General features: G+C 50.5%; 1 protein-coding gene and 1 pseudogene across 1 annotated transcript in view; both read left to right on the plus strand.

Annotated features, from left to right (window-relative positions):
* Window positions 1-16656, plus strand: part of Ergic1 (endoplasmic reticulum-golgi intermediate compartment 1) — a 97113-nt gene that overhangs the window by 9619 nt on the left and 70838 nt on the right. The window lies entirely within an intron of this gene.
* Window positions 449-567, plus strand: LOC121464091 (annotated as a pseudogene).

Here is a 16656-nt window from a genome sequence, read left to right on the forward strand (position 1 = left end):
GCTCTCCAGGGCTTAAGGTACCTGATTGGTCTGATAAAAAGCTAAGTAGCCAATAGCCATGTAGGAAAGGGAAGGGATCGGTGGGGCTGCCAAGCAGAGAGAGTAAATAGAAGAAATCTAGGCTTGAGAGAGAAATAATTGCAAGAGGAAGAGGAGAGACTGAGGGACATCCCTGGAGCCAGAAGCCAGGCATCCTTCAGCCGGCCAGACACAGAGAGAGCAAGACAGCAAAAAAGTAAGAAAAGGTTAAAAAAAATTCCTGAGGCAAAAGCCAGATAAAGAGAAACGGGATAATTAAGTTAAAAGAGCTAGCCAGAAATGTGCTAAAGCTAGGCAGAGCATTCAAAACCATTAAGAAGTCTCTGTGTCATAATTTGGGAGCTGGTTGGTGGCCCAAAGAAAGAGCCTAGTACATTTTGGCACCCCATGTTGGGCGCCAGATGAAAGTTTAAATATCAATACCACCCTGGATGCACCCAATCTCATCTGATCTCAGAAGCTAAGCAGGGTCAGGCCTGGTTAGTACTTGGATGGGAGGCCTCCTGGGAATATTGGGTGCTATAGGCTTTGCCAAATTGAAGTCTTTATTTAATTATTCTTTATCAATAAAAACTCGGGAGTCAGGTATCAGGGTCAGAACCCGAATGATCAGACAAACAGATGATAAGCAACCAGTGACCTCCTCTCTCTTGCTCCTTGATCCAAAAGGGTCCCAGACCCTCTCTAAGCCCTCCCTACTACTTCTGGTGTCTCTATCCGTCCTCAGTCCTCCAAAACCTCTATTGTTAATTTTGGTCAGCTAGTAGTTAGCTCTGCCCTCTGTTTCAAAGCAAATTTTTCTGACACTTTCAAGGGTGTCAGAATGTGATCGGAATATCATACAACATCCCCATCCATACCCCTGTCTGTACCCCCACCTGTACTTCCTCAGCTCTTAAAGGGACCACCACCTTGTAGCATCACCGTATGGGGATCCAGCTTCCTTCATGTGTCTCTTTGGAAGCAAGTTGCCTCTGTGTCTAATCCATGGCCGCAACAAAGAACAGCTATGACCTTGTGTAGCAAAACCCTGCATGCAATGTGCTATTATTATCGACCTGGGGTATTTATCTGGCCTCTCCCAAGTGTGCATATGGCATTCTCTGCTTTGATTGGCTGCCTTTCACTTTCCTACCTCCCGCCCGACCCTGACTCTGGTAACCACTCTTCTCTCTGTATATCAGGTTCTCCTCCCCTCCCTAGTCCACATAGCAGAATGTCCTCCAGGTCCATTCAGGCACCAGGCGGGATCTCCTCTTTTTAAGGCTGAATAATATCCCATTAGGCCCAAGAGCCTCGTTTTCTATATCTCTCCATCAGGTGGCAGCTGCCCCAAGTTCTGGCTGTAATGACTAGGCTGCAGTGGGGGTGCAGGTAGCCCTTAGGGGTTTCATTTCTTTGGGGTTTACATCTAGAGGAGAGATTGCTGGGTCTAGGGTTGTTCTGTGTTTGATCCCTGTTTTTCACGATGGCTCCACCAGTCTATACCCCCCAGCTGTGTGCACGCATTGTCTTTCTTCCACGCTCCCCCACCCCACACACTTGTTACCTTTTGGATTCAGTGGCAGCCTGAGATGGTACCAGAGAGTTTTGATTTGCATCTCCTTGACAGTTAATTGATGCCAAACACCTTTTCGTTATATGCGTGGCCGCCTTGCTCGTTTAATTGTGGTGGCTCACTTACAGTTCAGAGGTTTAGTCCATTATCATCATGTGGGACGTGATGGCGTGCAGGCAGATGTGGATGCTGTCCTGAGCTTGTTCTGTATCAGGATTGTGTGGTTCACCTCTCCCGTTGGTGTGATGCCTCCCAGGCCAGGTGTGAAGCCCCTTCCTCGTGTTGTGTTAGTTCTCACTTGCAGTTTCTGCCACAGGTGTGAAGCCCCAGGTGTGAAACCTCTTCCTCCTGTCCATCAGTTCTCACTTGCAGTTTCAGCCGGCTGAGACTTTCTTAGGGATGTTTATGTCATCGGCATTCGTCCTGCTCTCCTGTGGTCCCTTTGGCTTAGGTATTAGGGTGACATCAGCCTCGTAAAAGGTGTTAGGAAGGGCTCCTCCCAGCCTTCCTTTCTGGAAGAGTTCAAGTGTTAGCACTGATGATTTTTGCAGAGGCCATAGACTTCAGCTGCGAAGTTGTCTGTCTCTGTGGGCTTTTTCTCCACTGGGGGGTTAATTTGTTTGTTTATTTATTTTCATTGATTTCATTATCTTTTTTGCCCTGGATTCTTACAGGTCCTTACTGTAGCCAGGGTAGTGGGATTGTCTGAGCTTATTCTTGAGGATTAGAAGGTAATGCTAAGCTCCAAGTAGGGCATCATCTCCCCACCTCAAGTACCTCCTCCTCCAGGAAGCCCACCCCCCATTCTTCGGGGGGGGGCAGTGTTCCTTCCTTAACACTCTACAGCCTTGACAATAATGGCCCTCCCATCTCCTCAGCTCGGTGACATGTACCACATCCACCTTGTCACTTCTACACTAGTGGGGTTCCAAAGCTGTGGCAGAATCAGGCTTGCGCTGTCCTCAGCGGGACCTGGCCTAGAGCCTTACACATAATAGGGTGCTGAGCAGGGCATGGGGCAGTATAAGGCTAGCTGTCTACTTCAGATCACGGTGCCACTGCACCTCTCTCTGCTCTGTGACAGCAATGAAAGATGGACCTAATGATACTTCATGCCCGCTCCTGGACTGCCGTGAGGGTCACGTGAGCACTCTGTAATGCCCTCAGCATGGTGCCTGGCCCCCTCGGGTGCTCATATCCTGTCCATTGCAGAGGAAGCACCCACATACCAAGCTGCTGGAGATGGAGGGAAGGGCGAGACCTCAGGGATGCCGCCTTTGCATCCGTCCAACAGCTTCTTTGAGAAAGGACCTAAGAAACTTGGTGTCCTCATAACATACAAGCTTATTTTCCCCTCATGTGAAGTCCCAGTGGAGTGGATGCTCCGCTTCTTCGGACACTCAGAGACCAGGTTCCCTTCATTCAGGGTTTGTAGGAAGCAGCCTTCAGGGTAGGCTAGGATGTGCCACTGTCCAGCCTGCTCCCATGCTTGTGTAGAGCAGATAGGGAGGTGTGGTCTGGCCATGCACCTAGAAAAGATGCTGTTGTCTCTGCTCCTGTGGCTCTAGATAGTGTTGTCTGCCTCTCCCTTCTCCTGCCATCTTGATCGTTTGGGGCATATTCCTGAACAAATGTGTTCCCTACAATATTTCTTTAAGTCCGTCAGTGTTTGAAATGGTTCAAACACTTTCACCAAGTGGCGGTGTCCCACACCTTTTATCCTCGCACTCAGGTGGCAGAGGAAGGGGATCTCTGCGTTCAAGGCCAGCCTGGTCTACAGGGCAAGTTCCAGGACAGCCCGGACTACACAGAGAAAACCTGTCTTTTACTACCCTCCCCAAAAGAAATTAACACTTTCACATGTATGATGACTTCATACATCATAAAAGCCAAGAAGCAGAATTAACTGTGTACACACGAACCCAGCTACGGCAGTGTTCATGTGCCTGCTGAATCTGCTCTGTTTAAAGGTTTCAGTGTCCTCCTCAGCCAGTGGATCCATGCCAAGACGACCCCCGCTGCACACCTGAGCTGGCATAGTGCCAACCCCCGCCTCCACTGCTTTCCTATACATATGTGATAGCTTAATTTGTAAATTAGAGCCAAGGGCTGGAACTTAGAATAGGATGATGATACTTGTGCTGTATTGGAAAGCGGACCTTCGAGACCTTTATTGAGTAAAACTAGGTTACCTGAGCCCAGGCCCTATGGCTCTTCCACAGTCAGTCTAATAACTCAGATACAACTGGAGTGTGGAGTGCTTGGTTCTCAGTTCAGGAGTCTAGCCTCCTCCCCAGCTCCCAGCCGCCCTCCTCTGGGGTCTGTCTACCCCAAGTTAGAACATCACCAGCTCTGTCCATCAAAAACGCACATACTGACTCTGCCAACAATACTGCTGGTCTGCCAGAGGCATTGGGATTCCCACTATGTCCCTCCCTCCCTCCCTCCTTCCCTCCCTCCCTTCTTCCGTGCTTCATTGGGGCTTCTGAGGAGCTAGGATAGCTGCCATCCCTCTGGCTAGTCTAGCTGCCAGGAGCATAGGTGGAGTCACAGTGTGAGTGGGCGTTTTCCACACAAGTCCTGAAAAAAGGAAGGAGCAGATGGTGCTAAGAGAGAGCTAACAGTGATGCGGCTAACTAGGCCTGTTCCCTAGAAGAGCTCTCGCAGGCGGGTCTGTGGGCTTTGGGTTGCCTGCTGCTCCTTCCCTGCTTGTGCCTTGCTCTCCCTTACCTCACCAGGCTCTGTGGGTCACTGTGCTGCTACTGTCCAGTTAACAGCTGATGGCCAGCATAGCCTGAGAACACAGTCATGTCCTCCCACTCATGGAGCGCCTGGCGCTGGGTCTGGACTCTGCACCTGCTAGCCCTGTTGGTGTAGAAGGGAAGGGGAGATGGAAGACAAACTGACAACCCCCATCCATAATAGAGCGCTGAACCCTGAGGCCCCCACTGTGAGAGGAGACCTCCCTCCTCTGGGATTGATCTGGCACCATGTGGCTGTGCCCAAATGTTCCTGACTTTCTTCTAAGGGTGTCTGTGCACAGGAAAGGACTCATGGTGGCCTGAGGAATGGGGAAGTTGGAGTTATTCAGGCCCCACACTCTACCTTCAGTCTACAGGCTCCTCTTGAAATGCCCAGTGCATTCCCAGAATCTGGGTAAGGGAGGTCAGGAAAGAGAGGACCCCTCACTTTCCACCCTCACCCCAGCCTGAGAAATGGGCTTCCTTGTAACAGAAGGAAACAGAGGCTCAGAGAGGTCGAGAGCCTGGCCCAGAGCCACACAGCTGGTCAAGTCTTAGAGCCAAGCTCCCTTGCTTCCTAATGGGCTGACTTATGGAGGTGACAGAATCTAGGGGGAATAGACACAGGCTGAGGTGAGGCTGGGCAGAGCTCTAACGTTCTGAAAGTAGGGAAATTCTGAAACGTAGTGGCTGGGGGTGGTCCAGGACTGAGACAGTAAGGCCTGCGGTTAATTCAGGGGCTCGGTTGCTGCAAGGGTCTCTGGAGTGTCAGAACCATCATTGGATGAAGCTAAATGGATAGTATCATAATTGACGGTGTTGTGAGGAGCCTGGATGCCTGAGGCAGACTCTCTGGGTAAAAGTGTTTGGCTCTGTGACCCAAGGCAAGGTTCTAAAGCTCGCTGTGCCCCATTTTTCTCATTTGTCAAATGCACATCATAGGTCATTAATGTGTGGGCCAGATACATGGTAAGTGCTCTGCGTGTCAGCTGCTATGATTTCACAGACTTACCCAGTATTCACTCTGCTTCAGCGCTAAGAACTGAATCTAGGTCCTCAGGCATGCTGGGAGAGCCCATCCACAGAGCCATAAACCCAGCTGGAGACCAAAAGGGTGCCTCCAGCAGTTCCCAGTGCAAGTATCTGAAACTCCAAGCGGAGCTGAGTGTGATGGGATGCACCTCCTGGTAGCTGAAACCCCTGAATAGGAGTGGCAGAGGCATCCGGTTATTGCCGCCATTTGATGGCTGGGAATGTGAACCTGGGGTTTGGGGGTTGATTTTTTGTGCCTCTCCTTTGAGATCTGTGCTTGGAAATACAGCAGTGGGAAAGAAAACGATGCAGAACAGGGGAGCGAGAGGAGATGGCTTCTGATGTTCCAGAATGTAGGCGCTAGGTCGGCCCTGGCGGCCATGATGGCCTTGGTGGCCTGGCGGCCCTGGTGGCCCTAGGCACATGATTAGCCTGCAGGCCTGGGTATTTGTCGGCTGATATTAAATCAAAGAGGTGACGTAGTGTCTAGCATGGATGACCGAAGGGACAGTGGGAGCTGGACTGGGGTCGAGGTGTGTGTCTCTATGGAAGGAGCCTGTGGCCTTGGCGGGGAGATGGTACAGGCTCCGGTGACTCCAGTGTCAGGAGCCACTCTGTCTTGATCCTTAGGTCCTTGGGGTCTAGGGAAGTGCAGGGGGCACTGAAGACTCGGAAGACTGTGGCAGAGCTGTGGAGTGAGTGTGCCAGCCCTGTCTTGGCCTCACTGAGGATGGTGCCTTCCTCCTGGGCACAGTGGAGTGTTGATAAGACATGGGACTCACTCAGCCTTGATGTGGCTAACAGTCAGCATAGGGTTCTGGGTCATCATGGGTTCACCCAGTTATTTCTGTGTCTGTACCTGCATACAGGTTTCTATATGATGCTCTTGTCTTGTGGGTTCAGCTGTCCTTTTGGAATTTTCCCACTACCTTGTGATAATGGCCTAGAGAAGAGAGGTACATGGCTCAGTCTGAGGGAGGGGACCTCTAGGGGGAGCCACCAAATATCCTAGAAATACCTGTGTGCACATACATGTGTACATACGTGTGTAGGACTGTGTACTTGTGCCCATCTGTGCCTCAGTGGTGTCACCTTTGAGGCTTCCCAGGGTGGGACATGGAACCCGGGTTTCATGTCCTCTTCCACCAGGCGTGGCCAGTTGCTGTCACTCAGATAGGAATTACACGGAAATCGTGTAATGCGCAATGTGCCACAGTTCAACTGTTACGGTAACTCGATTGGCCTCGGGGGTCTCCTCTTGCTTCCGAGAGCAGCATCAAGTCCTGGCTCAGCCCCCTTGCTGTGTGGGCTGACTTTGGATGTCCCCCTGTACTTCCAGGGTTCCGGAGATCAGAGGAGAGCCAAAGGCATCTGCTTAGCGGTGTCTCATATAATGAGTTCCGGGTTAGCCTGGACTAGAGAATAAGAACCTGTCTCAGAAGAGCCAGAAGCAGTAGCTGGACGTGGTGGGGAAGGGCTGTAATCATAGCTTTGGGAAGGGTTAGAGTTCAAGGTCATCCTAGGTTATATAGCAGGGTTCAGGCCACCCTGGACTTCATTAGACACTGTCTCAACAATAACAGTCCCCACCCCCCTTATAATAGCACCCCCATGGGCTCCAGGCCTCACATGGAGGGGTAACACTGCACTCTACCAGGTGTCTGGGTTTTAAGCAGCCAGTGAGAGCAACAAGCATGAACTCTGGATCCCCCAGAGCCTGGACCCCCAGCCCTGCTGTCTGCTGGGACTTGTTCCTTCACTTCTCTGTCTTTAACTTCCTGACTCACCTCTCAGGGTGGCAATTTCGTGCCAGGCTCATGTGTGTCTGGTGTGTTAGAAGCATGCAGCCACTGATCGTTGCTATGAGACCGTGTGGGACTTACCTAAAAAGCAGTTTAAGAAACAGTCACCAAAGCCCAGGAGCATAGCTTCTAATGTTTTCCTGCCTCCTTTAAATGATCACTGCAGGCCCTGGGATCAGACTTGCTCGGTGCCCCATAAGGACACTTCCAAGGAGTCACTTGACCAGTGGGCACTCAGCCACCAGGGCTCCTGAAAGGAACCCTTTGCAAGTTGCCTGGGGCGTTCCCATAACAGACAAGGCCACTATGGGGCTGGCTGCTATGAGTGTTACAGGTCACTATGTCACCTGCCACCTCCCTTAAAGTGCGGTTTCCCAGATCACTAGAGCACATCGTGAGTGGGAACAGAGGGCAGCAGGGGTAGGAGGAGTACACTCACCTGCCTCTGACTGCCCTGGTTCCGGGGTGGCTGCATCTCCCATGCTTCTCCCCCATTCCCTACACTTCTGCACAGGTGACTTGACTGGACTAAAAATGTAAAATCAATCTACTAAGTCACCCTCAGCCCTAGCCTATCCTTGTTGGCCTGTTTGCTCATTCACACATGACACCAGCCTCCTGAGCACTACATGCCTCCGACCGGGCAGAGGACTGGATGTTAAGCTGATCTCCAAGGCCGTAGTGAGGCTTGTGAAGCTTGCTTTCCAACTGGGAATTCATGGCTTAAAGTTTTCTAACAAGAATGCCCAGAGAACTCTAGGGATGTTTGGCTTCAACTTTGTTCAGGATTCTAGAAGGTTCTCCCACAATCTTTATTCTGAGACCTTAATGATCAACAGACCTGGTTTGGTCTGGAGCAGGTGTTCCAGGCTGGTAGGGAGACAGATATAGTTATGAATGGGTCAGTTCAGTAGGTAAGCGATCCCCGGCCTGGGAAGGAGTGGGCCCTCCGTGTGGCACATAGCCAGGACCAGCTTTCTACGAGCAGTAGCTTCTTGGGGCGGGTGCCTGCACAGGCTCAGCTACAACGCCAACCCATCAGCTGGGCAGCAGTTGGCTCTGGCAGCAGCCAGTCTGTCTGCCAAGATCTCTCTTTGATTCACATTTTCCACATCAAGAGATGTTTTGAAAACCTTGACCTTCAATTCATCAAATGTTACTTATTAAATTGTAACTCGCATCCAGCCAATTAATGAAAAGACAATGGGGTGGTGACTCAGTGCGTGGCATCTTGGCAGGAGTGTGCCTGAGCATGCCAGCCTCAGAAGGCCTGGCCTAGTGATCTCTGGGTCCCAGGGCAGATGGCATGCCACTGCCATGAGGGACTGGGCTTGAGAGTGTGACGAGGGTGGCAGGGAGGCTGGAGAAGCTAGGACAGGCTGAACATTCAACTGGGCCCAAGCAGGTAGCCTGGAGCCCGCCTCACCAGAAGCAGAGCCCAGCTGGGAAGGTGAAGGAGAGTCAAGGCTGGTGAACACATGCGTTTAATGGGCAGAGAAGCACGTGGTAGATGTATGAGGGGGATATTGAGGTGGGGGATACCTAAATGAGTGGGAGTGGGAATTAGAAGGGGAAGGGGGAAGAGATGGCATTGTAGTGTCTGTACCCAGTGAGCTTCGGGAGAAGGAGGAGTGACTGACAGTGAGGGATGTAAGGGACAGGTGAGGTGAACCTGCACGTGCTGTATCAGACAGTGGGAGCCATCGAAGGTTCTAAAACAGATGTCATCCTGAGGAAGGTAGGAAGGAGCAAATGCATGGAGACCCCCATAGGTGCGGAGGAAAGGAGCTGAAGGTCTGGTGGCATGGGTGAGTGCAGTTCCAAAATATGGCAGAGGGTGTGTTTGCCCTTCTGGGGTGACTGTTCCTCATGGAGACAGGGCAGAGATCTGAGACTGAATTCTAGCTTGCCTCTGTGTCTTCACACATCACTACACCCACTTACCCATGGGAAAAGCATTCTTCCTCGGGGCCAAGGGGAGAGTGAAGTGCTGTATATATGAAATTCTAGAAGAATACCAGGCTTGCAGACAGCTCTAGATGAGTGTCACAAAGGGCCAGAAAGCCTTCAACAGCGGTGCCGCAGCTGGGAAGTTTAAACTTTATTTGAAAAGTCGTGTTGGGGCTCCAAGGCAGTGGACTTTAGGGTCACGTTGGCATATGTTCATTCACGCACTGTTGACTCTTGCGTTGGAGAGCAAAGGAACCTGTCGGGCCTTTAGTTTGCTCATTGTATAAGGGATAGAGGCCAGTGCCTGCTTCCGAGAGCAGAGATTAAGAAGCTTGATGCTGGACAAGGGCTTGGCAGTGGATTTAGTTGGTCAGTCCTCAATCACATTCTGGAGCGGTTCAGGTTGCTGCAGTGTCCCATAGTCAGTAGAAGCAGCAGTATTTCCTTTCCAGCCCTTTCAGGAAGATGCCTCCCTGTTCGCATCACTTCCTTGTAGAGACTGGTCGGAGACCCCTACCCCATGAGTCTTGAACTCTTGGCCAGACTCATGCACAGCAGGGAATGGTCACAGCCTGGGCTCTACCCCTTCCTGACTGTGGGAAGTTGGGTAGGCCCCTCATTACTATGGAATTGGTTTCTCTTCCGTAACAATGGACTCACAATGATGTCCCTTGCCCCAAGCATTGTGTGAGGGCAAGACAGGACAGCACACACAACTGCTGTGTGCCCCTCTCCAGGACCAGAATAGGGGAAGAGGCCAGAAGGGTCTTGTCCCATCGCCTGGGCGGAACAGGACCCTGAAGAGTTGCAGTTGCAGGGACTGGGTCTCCCAGGACCTCAGGATAGAGAGGACTGGAGGCATCTCAGCCCAGTAGTCCTGGGTCATGGTGTGTTACAGTGCCAAACCAGCCCATAAGCAGGAGTGGCTGACCACGCTGGGCCGGCCGTGTGTGCACTGGTTGAAGTTTATCTTAGCCTTTTCAGCACGCTGTGAGCTTGGTAGCAATAATTCCCACTACCCAAGAGTAGAAGCTTCTGCACGCCGGGTACTTGGGGCCAAAGCCCTGACCGGGGGGCGGGGGGGGGCACCTTTGTGTCCCTGAAGCCCTTCAGATGGCAGCTGTCCAGAGAGAAATTTGTAGGCAACCCAGAAGCATACCCAGGGAGCCCTTCTGTGGTCCATACTTCCCCTTCCAGCTTCCTAGGATCCAGGGACTGGGGGCAGGGCATGGCCTACGTGGCTCTGCGTTGTCACTGCTGTCCTGTTTGCTCATCACATACCACACCAGAGAATCCGGTTGTGGTGGGCACCGAGGCAGACCCTAAGTTCCCCTCTGTGCCCTGCATCCCCTCCATCCCCCTGCCAGGGACACAGCAGGCCCTTCCCTGTAAATACCAGTCCGCTTACATGTGTATTTTCCTCTAGGATTTTCCTGTTTTGATGAGACACTGCCTTTGGCCACACAGGTTCCCTAGGGGCCTGCGGTCCTGAGGCCCAGCCCTAGCCAGTCATTCAGGAATTCTGCTTCCTGGCGCCCCACACCCTGCACATTCCACCGGAGCTAGCTCCTCCTGCTATGTATGAATGGGGTCTGTTTCCCCCATTCCCACGGTTCCCATGACCACTTCCTTATCACCCTCTCCAGCTGACTGAAAAGGCCACATTCCAGGGCAAAATTAGACTCACCCTCCCTTTCTGTTTTCCTCTAGACTCAGGCAGGAGGATTTGTTAGAGTCATGGCCTGGCCCTGGAGCCCTCTTGCACAGAGACCTGACTTGCCATCTACCCACTGTTCAGACATGTCCCCTGAATCTATCACTTGGTTTCTTGGATCATTTGAGGAATGCATGGAGCTCCTGCTGTGTGCCAGGTGTAGTCCTGGGCGCTGGGCTTTCACACAGTGGGGGCTCTAAGGTGTACCGTTTGTAGGGACCAACAACTGGCAGGGGAGGGGTGGCTGTTTTCATTTGCCCCGTGTTGTAGATTCAGCTGATTCCTGGATGCTCCTGGCTGCCTCTGAGGGGTCACTTGATGATGATTTTTCAAGGCAGCTGCTTGTTTGTACTGGGAATAGAATCCAGAGAGTCTGCATATATGTTCTCCACTACATCTTCAGCAGGCAGAATGGGAGTCACTTTCCTTCTGCCTTTAAGCTGACACAGCACAGGGCCACGCTCTTCAAATGACCCAGGCTTCAGAACTGCAGGTCAGGTAAACCTCTTTTCAGAAGTTACCTAGTTCTGTTAGCACCACAAAAGTGAACTGAGAGACTCGCACCTGACAAACCCAGTCTGGGAACATTCCAGAAACTAACCAAGTACCCTTCAACAGTAAAACAGGGATACATCCTCAGTGGAAGGAACAGAGACACGGCTCCACACTATTGACTGCAACAGTCTGAGGGGCTGTATTCAGAGACCCCCCGCCTTGGCTTGGGAAAACCCATGATTTTCAGCTCTATTACGAAGAATAATTTCATGGTGAACCAACAGGAAGCAGTGTTTGGGGTTTATAAAGTGAGATTTTAATGTAAGCGTTTGAAGAGAGGTTTTTGGGAAGGAAGCAAGACACTGGAGAGCCTGGGTGTGGGCTTCTCTGAGAGCCACATGCCCGTCTTGGTCTTTATAGTGGACAGGTATAAGATTTTGATAGGTTTAAAAGATATTACTTTCAAAGTGTTGCTAAGAACCTAATTGAGATCTCTGAGTTCCCAAGGGCACCTGACAGGTGGGCCACAGGCAGGTAGGAGACCGTCACTATAGGAACATTGTAGTCTTGTTTATGAGAGTCACAGAAGATGTCTGGGAGGGAATGAGGCCCTACCCAAGGGCATATACCTTAGTCCCTATGCCTGGTTCATTGCCATTTTAACAACATATCTGTAATTGATCTGTCTACCATATTTGCAATCAATCTATCACTTATTAGGCCTACCATCCATCCATTTATCCATCCATCCATCCACCCATCCACCCACCTACCTACTACCTACCTATCATCTATGATTTCTGGCTTCTCAGCTCCTTAAGGGCTTCAGCGAGACTCCAGAGTGAGAGACACTTTTTCCTTCTCATGTCTCTGTAATTCTCTCTGTCTTTCTTTTCTGCCTCAGAAAAGTTGAGGACCTGTCATAGATTGGAGGGGCCTAAAACCTGAATGCAGTGTGATATCAGCAAAACCAAAAGCAAAAACTAGCTGCTTTTCTAAAAGGCCCAGGGTTGATTCCCAGCACCCACATGGCAGCTAACAACCACCTATAACTCCAGTCCCAGGGGCTCTGACACCCTTTTTTGGCTTCCTCAGGCACCAGGCACATAAGTGGTGCACAGATACACATGCCAACAAAATACCTACACAAATAAAATAACAAGAGTGGGAAAGTTAGGAAACCCATGAGAAAGTTGGCAGCCGAGCTGATGGGTCACTCCAACATTAGCTGCTTAGGTTTGAGAATTTAAGTTACATTAGATGTTAGCCTCTCACCCAGGAAGCTGTGGTCATGTTTATCCTCTGCAGATAGAAATAGTCTAAAGGGTAAAGGTTATGCTGAGCACACAAGGGGAGGAAGGGAGAAGAGCAGAAGAGAAAAATGGGAGGGGCCTAGTGGTAGACTCGTCATCCCAGCCATTTGGAGGCAGTAGGATCATAAGTTCAAGGACTGTGTGGGCTATAGAGCAGGTTTAGACCCACCCTGTGCTCTTTAGTGAGATCATGTCTCAAAGACAGATAGATCGATCGATAGATAAATAGATAGAGAGGGCTAGTCATCTGACTCCATGATAGAGTGTTTGCTTGCACTGGGCCTTCTGAACCCTCATACTCCACACTCACAGATTCAGGCAACTACAGAAAATATTCAGAAAAATCGTCCCTCCCTTGCTCTTATCACCCGAGCAATGCTGTTTCGTATACTTGCCGGCCTTGTGTTTCCTTGGGTAAGTCAGTGAGAAATGACTTCGAGGACACGGAAGTATGCATGTGTTCTGCAGGCCCTAAGCATTCCATGCAACACCTTTGAGCATCCCTGGAGTTTCTGAGGAAGTCCTAAAGCCAGTCCTTCATGGATACCTGGGACTGGCGTACGCATTTGGAGAAAGGCTTGGTGGAGGATGACGATGGGAAAGTAGATTCTTTCCTTCTGTTCCATGAAGAATTCTCCCCCAGAAAGTTAGCTGGCCTCATTATCTGAGCTCGGGTCAGAGCCTGGGCCCTGGCAGCAACTGACAACCACTTGGCCACCACTCTCAGTAGTCCCTATGTGGCCACATTGGGAAGAGAGACCAATAAGTGACTCCCTAGGCTATTTGGTAGGAGGTCTAGGTTCAAATGGAGAGCCGGAGTCCCGTCTAGGTGTGGGCCCACCCTTCTTTCTCTAGGCTGCAGTCTCCAGCTAGGTCGCTGACAGTCAGGACTCTGGGACTGCCTTTCTGGCTGGTACGAGGCCTCATTCAGCCTTTTCCTTCTCCCAGCATGAGATTCCGAGGGAAATTCCAATTCCACGGGTTCCATTGACTTAGTAACCAGTTCAGCTAAAGAAAGGGACATATATCTCTTTAGACTGTCTGGTGGGGGTCTGGTCACCCAATCTGAAAGGGGGAGTGTGTCCTTGCTGGCACCACTGACTCCAGGCTAGAAGAAGGGGTTTGTCCTCCGATCCCTTCCAGCGCTCCCCACATAGCAGCCACCCTTGGCACCGTCACAGTGTTGGCTGTGTCTGTCACACGTCCACCGCCCTGTGCACACAGCATATTTTACTTACGTAGACTCATTTTTAAAGCTCAGATGGATGGACTTTTCAAAGGCAAACATTGATCTCATCCCCACAAATGGAAAACAGCCATCACCAGTGAATCCCGGGCATCCGTAAGTGGGCAGTGAGAATCTCTAAAGGAAGGTTGTGTGTGGAAGCCTGCTTGTGGGTTTACTAAAAAGTGAGGATTATTGGGGTTGCAGGGAGCCCTGTGGTAGAGTGCTTGTCTGCTGTGTGAAGTCTGGGATTCAAGCAAAGGAATGCAGGAATATATCTTAAAGATGCTTGTTCGGGGGCTAGGAGAATAGCCTAGTAAATAAGAACACTTGCTACATGGGTGTAAGGATCTGAGTTCAAATCCTTGGCCCCTGCATGAAAAGCTGGGTGTGGCTGAGCCTGTAACCCCAGAATTTGGAATCCCAGAAACAGGAGCATCTCCGGGGCTCACTGGCCACCAGCCTATCCGTAGCTTTAGTGAGAGACCCTGTCTCGGGGCAGTAAGATAAAGAGTGATAGAACAAGACCCCCCCCCCATACCTTCCTCTGACCTCTGCATGCACACGATGATACCCAGTCAAAATACAAAAGTGGGGCTGGTGATGGGGCTCTTGCCTAGCATGTCCCGGTCCCCTTCCCAGCAAAGCGAGATTATCAGATGCTCAAAGGCCTGCTGACTCCAGATGGCATTTTCTTTTAAAATTATCGGGACACTTGAGAGAGAAGTGGGAAATATTTGCTGCCCTTTCTGGTCTCCTACATAACACCACATTAGGTATAGGCAGTGGCCAGAGCCACCTGCTGCTTCCTGAGGGACAGGAAGGCAAGGGCTCTTATGCATGACAAGTCTTCACCATCAAGCTGGGGACTGTGGTCCCCATGTGGCCTGGCCTGCCTCTTCTGGAAATTCAGTGCCGTTAGTTCTTGGAGAGCCCATCTGAAGCCACTTCCTCTAGGCGGCTGTCCTTCTCTTCCACAATTTCATCGCCTTTCTTAAAAAGCCAAAAGCTAGATGTGCGTCCTTCTAGGAAGTGTGGTTCTTTTCCAGTGTGGGGTTGTTCCTGTTCAGTTCTGAGAACTGGATTCTGGCATATCGAACTGATGCCATTTGTCACCGTGCCTGTAATCCCAGGACTTGGGAGGCTACAACAGGGTGATCACAAGTTTGAGGATAGCCTGGGCCACATAGTGTGACAACCTTAAAGAATCAAAATAAACAAAGCAGCATCACACCTTTAAAACCTCAGCATGGCAGAGCGTCCCTGATGGTAAGAAGGCTTCTTTTCCTTTTCCTGTTTGTTTGTTTTTTTCCATGCTATTTTTAATCCACCAATTTGATTTCTGACCCACTAATCCCCAGAATCTGTGTTTGGGAAAGCATCCTTTCAGAGGGCTAAAGTTAGTACCACGTTAACAGGTCCATTAAAAAAAAACTACCTACTGTGTGCTGTGCACAGTGCATACTTTGCCTCATTTAATCCCAGCCTTATTTGTATATCAGGCCACCGGGTCTCAGAGAGGAACATCACTTTGCCTAGCTCACGAAGCAGCTGGTCAGATTTCAGAAACTGGGTCGTGTTGACTTCTGCCCATGTTCTTGGGTGCTGAGGGACTTCCCCTGTGCACCTTCTATGGCTCCTTGTTCTGGCCAATACTACAGGCCGAGGTCAGCATGTGTGTGGGTGGGAGGACCTAGCAGCAGGGTAGTGGAGAAAAATCCTACCTGGTCTCTAACATGACCCTAAGCCAGGGCAAAGGTCCCAGGGCTGACTGATGATTATCTTTTTCTTTCTAAATGATTTTTAAATTAAGGTATTGTCGCAGCCCCACGCTGGTCCATTGAAAGAAAAACTATGAGACGCCTTGAGAATGAACTTAGCCTTTGGTGGCTGCAGGGATCTCCAGCCTCGCTTTCCCTTCACCCAGGGCATTTTTATTTTTTCTCCAGTTTTACAATTATGCCAGTTCATTTCCATATGCTCAAGACAACCCGAATGAAGCTTCCAGAAGGACAATGCCAAGTGCAAACACCCAATTGAGGAGGTACTGCAGTTTTCTGGGCTTCCTTCTAAACAAGTTTTGCATAGGCTTTGTACCCTTGGGAAACTCAGACAGAGGGCAACAAGAGAAGCAAAAGATCAATTGCTAAACAAAAGATGGATGAGGCCAGGTGCTAAGACCCACCGGGGTTAGGGTTTATTGCTAGCTCTCTGGCGCCAGGCCAACAGAAATTCTGCCACGAGGTATGACTCACCAAAACTGCACACGCGTACAGCTAACTGTGGGTACCATGGCCACGGGTAAAATCCCACTCCCCCAGGTTCTCACGCCCATCTCCTGACTTCCCTATGTTAGTGTCTTGTGTCCTGTGCGTCACACTTGGACACTTTCCAAGGGTCTAAGTTTTGGATGTCTTTTACCTGCCAGATGTGTGGATGATACCCAAATGGTGGTCTCGGGAGTTTATTCTTTGTTGTTGTCATAGTAGCTGACATTCTTTGTGCTGTCCCAACTTTTAAAGAATTTCATAAAATATATTGGACACATAAAATCACCCAGAGAATAATATATACCCATCTTTTTCCAAAAAGCAGCCCCATGCCCACGTTCCTCTGCCAGTTCCAACTCTGAAACTGTCCTCTGCAGAGCCACTCTGGGTGTTTGGGACCCTCCATGGCTAACATGAGTCCTTAACAGGTCCTGGGCAAGTGTGTGTGGACAGACTCACCTGCTTGCTTGGTTGCCTCCAGTTAACGATGTGCTATGTCTTCCTGGGATCTAGAACA

This window comes from Microtus oregoni, unplaced genomic scaffold (assembly GCF_018167655.1).
Source record: "Microtus oregoni isolate MIOR12 unplaced genomic scaffold, Mior012 000027F_ref0000203, whole genome shotgun sequence".
NCBI lineage: Eukaryota > Metazoa > Chordata > Mammalia > Rodentia > Cricetidae > Microtus > Microtus oregoni.